This window comes from Echinops telfairi, unplaced genomic scaffold, assembly GCF_000313985.2.
Source record: "Echinops telfairi isolate 266 unplaced genomic scaffold, ASM31398v2 ScPeMD7_7469;HRSCAF=8507_1, whole genome shotgun sequence".
Classification (NCBI taxonomy): domain Eukaryota; kingdom Metazoa; phylum Chordata; class Mammalia; order Afrosoricida; family Tenrecidae; genus Echinops; species Echinops telfairi.
The window spans coordinates 62,997,063-63,002,093 of record NW_022111373.1 but is presented as its reverse complement, the minus strand read 5'-3'; the positions used below and the strand labels follow the sequence as shown (position 1 = coordinate 63,002,093).

Genomic DNA, 5,031 nt, shown 5'->3' with positions numbered 1-5,031 from the left:
AAAAGAAAGAAAGAAAAGAGGAAGGAGAGGGAAACAGAATTGACAAAATTGGTAAAGAAATAGCTGACCCTGTGCTGTGCTGTGTGTATCACTGACTCATCCTGTGTGGGGCCATGTCTTCAGAGTCAGGCTGCCCCCTGGGAGGATAGGGTTGCCCTAGGGAGAGTGTAGGGGTCTGGGCACCAGTAGTGGCATGTAAAGGGAATGAGAGGGATAAGAGAGAATCAAACAAGCAGTGAGAGAAGCAAAGAGAACAAAAATAGAAAGAGGAGAGAAAGAGAAAAAGGAGAAGGAAGGGGAGAGGGCAAAAAAAAAAAAAACCCTAACTGTGTTCTCCAAGATTGTTTGTGATGGTAAAGAGGGAGGAGAGTGAGAAGGGGGAAATAAAGAATAAAGAGATAGCTGATCCCTGATTACTTGTATTTGGGGCCAAAAGGGTTTAGACTCTGCCTCACAATGGCAGGTTGGTGGTCTCTTTTGATGCAGGGACCCAGTGGTGCTGGGCAGTATTGCCCTAGTTCATGAGCTCGCCTAGATGACCGACGGAGGTTTCCTCAGCAATGCAGTGCAGTGTAAGTGTTTGTCCCATCTGCCTTGAGTGGTTTTCAGCACTCCTACGGAGGGCGGGCTGGAGTTCTTCCTGCTATTTGGGTTGATTTGCCCTAAATGGAGGGTAGTGATCTGGAAGTCAGTAGTGGTTTATGATAGGAGAGAGTGGTAGAGAGGAGGAAAGAGAGGGAAAAAGAAGAAAGAGAGAAAAAAGAACCCCAGCTCGTTGAGACTGGCTGAGCTTTTTGAGCCTGACTGCGGTGGGAAGGATAGAAATGCTAGTGAATGCAGAGGGGAAGAAATAGAGTATTAAGTAGGGTGATAACTGAGGCTTGATAACCTGTCCGTGAGGCTGGAGGTGTTCCAATTCTTCCTCTAGGTAGCGGGGTGCTGTACCTGTTTTATGTAGGGTTCTACAGATGCTGTGTGGGATTACTTGCAAAGGCAAGATCACACCTGTGACCAGGCATCTGTTGAACTCTGGCTTTTACTGGTATGCCTGTCTTGTGCTATATGTAGCACTGAAGCAGGGGCAAGAGGTGGGGTGTTCCCACAGCCTGGTCTAGGTCCCCAGGGCCGGCAGGGTCTCCCCAGCTATGTGTAGAGTCACTGAAAGGGAAGCTGGGCTTGTTGTCCTATCTAGGCTGCTGGTGTCCTACTTCTAGATCAGAGGCTTTTATTTTCATTTATTTATTTATTTATTTATCGACTTATTTATTTATTTATTTATTTATTTATTTATTTATATCTCCCTGGTCAGCTAGAGTAAAATCAAATTAACTTGTCACACACAATCTCTAGTCTGCAGCTCCATGCTATTTAAAACTGAAATTTGCTACTGCGGGTTTTTGTTATGCAAAAAGCCTCCAGGCCCTGTAACTGGGTTCTGGAAATCCTTAGCTAGGTTAATTCATCTGCTGATTTATGTTAAGGACCCCTGCCAATGTGCTCTTTGCAGCTGAGAAACCAGACTGCGGTTTGGGTTATTAACCAATAATATATATTTTACATTCTTCTTAATTTTTTTTTAAAATGCTTGCGATGTGCTCTGAATTGGCAGCTGTCAGGCTGATCCCCAGAGAGGATGATCCAGCTAATCAGGGGGATTGTTTGCTTCTCAGCCGATTAGAATTAGTTCCGCTCTATGGATTCCACCTATTTTCTCCACACCGCGATCTACTTCAGGTAATAATCTGCTTTTTCTTCTATTCTAAATTATGGCTACCCACCACCGCCACTCCCCAGGCAGTGAGCTCAGGGTAGCCACCAGCACAGAGAGTTCCCGTGTTGGGTTCTCCCATGTCTGGGGTGCTGTCCCTTTAAGGGGTCAGCTGGGAGAAACCCTGGCTCTGGCAAGGGCACAGCTGGCGTGTGGGGGCTTGCAGAAGCGAGAGCACTTTACATCGTTCTTGGTTTCCTTTGTGAGTGGAAATCACACGCAAAAAAGAGATTTAGGAGAGACCGTAGTACCCTAGTTCTAATTTCTGGACTCCACCTCCTGTTCCCTTCACCTTACCTCCCAATTTTCTGGTCTGGCAGCAGAAGGTCTGGAAGGGTGCATCCTATCAGGTCACCATTTTCCCCACAATCCCCGGTGATCTCTTTTTGAAGGCAATTATAAAAACTAACTCTTCTTGGATTGGGACTAGAATTAAGTGTTATCCCAGAATCCATCAGCTTGTCTGCATATTATGAGCAACTGTTAACTTTGGTGGTCATATTATGACAAAAACAAAAACAACAACGACAACCAAAGAAACAAATACAATCTCAGTACAACTTTTCAAAGAAATGGGAAAAATCAATCCAAAATCCATATGGAAAGGAAAACCCAGGATAAACAAACACTATTTAAAAAAAATAACATTTCACTCCTAGATTTAAAAACCTATCATACAGACATAGTAATCAAAACAGCTTGATATTGCTAAAATGATAGATATGAATCCAGTACATTAGAACAGGGAAACTAGAAATAAACCAACCATTACAGACACCTGATTTTTGACAAAAGACTAAAACATATTAAGTGGGAAAGAGAGTCTTCTAAAAGTCTTGATCTAAATGAGCATGCACTACCTCCCTATTCCCAATATCAATGACCTTGAATAAAGAGTGGAAGAAAAGCCTAATGGAACTTAATTCATACAAAACTGAAATTCTACTTCTGCCGGCTGGACTTCAATTTATTCTGTTGGTATACTGAAGTAATTATTTAGTTTAAATTGTGTTTTCTATTCTATGACTGGTTCAGAGAATTTGAGCTATGAAATTAGATTTTAATTTTTTTAAATTTTTGCTATTGAGGGGGAGAATTGGTAGAGCAGGAGTGGATTGGAGGTTTAAAACCTAAAACTGAAAAGTGATGCTTGGTACAAAGTGTAGTCATACTCAATGTCTGTTAAAGAAAGAAACTATAAATTAAACTTGAGTACAGAAGGGTAACTTCATTGTGTCAAGAGCCTGCCTTTATCTTCTTTTGTCCCTGCTAACACTCTGCAGTGTTAGACCCATTGTTTTCACCTAGCATAATTGTGCAATATTACAAATTAAACGCAGTAAATATACTATTGATATTCAAACAGGAGGAAAAAACAATACGTTTAATATAGCCTTTGGAAGAAGATTCTTAGTTTTCCTTAAAGATTTTTGTACATCAATGGACAAATCCTTAAACCTGATGATTTCAGGAAAGCTAGAAGATGAGCATGTCCCCCCGTCTTACACAGATGGTTGTCATGATAGATGCGGGATGTAGAAATCACTAGATGTGGTGAAGAAAATAGCTTTAAAAATGTTTGTCTACACTTGGGGAAATAATCCCCCCAAATATGACATTAATTATTTCTCCAGAAAATCTGGGGATTTTTTCAAGCCACATTAAGCAGGTGTGTAGAGGGTGACCTCCTTTTGCTGCTCTCTTAGTTGGTATGAGTACAGAGGAACCAGGCAATGAAAGAAGGATTTCAATATCCTAGCTTGTCCCATTTCATTGGAATTATTTTATTTTGTTTTATTTTTCAATCATTTTTATTGTTTCAGATTTCTAAAAAAAAGAATAGGCAATAACTCCTGGTTTATGCTTCAGAAAATATAAAACAAATATAGTGAAAAGCCTCTGATTTCCTATTCTACATTACCCAGTTTCAATCACTTCCTAACACATGGGCAATTATTACTATACAAGTTCTTAATATATTCTTTATACATCCATGACAAATATAAACTATACTCTTATTTACAGTAAAGATAGCCTTGAATAGAGATGGTTTTGCACTTGTGATTGGTTTCTTTCATTTGACAATATATATTTTTAAGATTTTCCTATGCTAATACAAATAGTTTTCACATTTTTAGAGTTGTATGAGGGAACTTCCAAGTGTTCATGGAAAAATTCCATTATTTTTCAATTGTAGTTTTCCTCAAACTTAAAAAAAAAAATTTATGACCTGTCCCTTCTTATTTGTATTGAAACTCATACTGCACAATGAGTTTTGGGTTGCAAAAGAGGATTTAGTCTTGCACCTGTCTTTGAGTGTTTGTCCGTGAATTAAACAAACACAAACACAAGTGCAGGGCCTCAAACTTTTAAAAGTCCTTTTTATAATACTAAGAATATATGTATCTTCAATTTCTAATTTTTTAAAATTCTTGGATACTTTTCCTAAATGGATGAAATATACTTAAAATTCAGTTGGAAAAAAAGCTAGCCTTGGCAACTGTGCACATTATTTGCTGCCTGAATTGGAATAAAAATTATGGTACCCCAGTGTTTTCATTACAAACTTTTAGGAGTCTCATGATTCTGCTTTTGGCACAGTAGTTGAAATTATTTAGTAATTTAATTATAATTTAAACGTAATACTAGTTTAGCACAAATCATAGACTCTGTTCATGCCAAAATGACTGGCTCAAGAGTAATAGAATTCAATATCTTGTAGGATGGAGGATCATATCATGTTAAAGCTTTGGAGAAACTTCCTTTAACTAACAAATGTTAGGTAGATTATTTGGCTGGAATTTTCTCCCAATTATTTTGGGCTATTTTTGTATTCCTGGGTTGATTAGTCTCTGCTAATCATGCCTCAATTTAGTAAGTCTATCAGTTATAATTTCTTAATAATAGTTCCAAGAATTTTCTCCATGTTGCAAGGACAGGGGCTGAAGAACCTATGCTGACCTTGGGGACTGCAGGCCAATCTATAGCCACTATGCCCCAGGGCTCTACATCCTCTTACTAAGTCAACTGAATAAGAATCACGTGGTAGGCAGAATAATGGCTCTCAATGATGACCTAGAGCTGATCCCAGGAACCTGTAAATACGTTAGACTATATGACAAAAATTTGCAGATAGAATTAAAATGCCTAATTAAGTGACTTTAAATTAGGGGGTTATCATGGGTCATAGAGAAAACGTAACCAATGTCACTGAACAATAACTCATTGTCACTGAGTCAATTCAAACTCATAACCTATAGGAT

General features: G+C 38.7%; 1 non-coding gene across 1 annotated transcript; it reads right to left on the bottom strand.

Moving 5' to 3' along the window:
* Positions 1-3,997: 3,997 nt before the first annotated feature.
* LOC115873915 lies at positions 3,998-4,124 on the bottom strand. Its single transcript, XR_004048687.1, has one exon. It is a non-coding gene; the product is annotated as a small nucleolar RNA SNORA40 (small nucleolar RNA).
* Between the last annotated feature and the right edge of the window lie 907 nt (positions 4,125-5,031).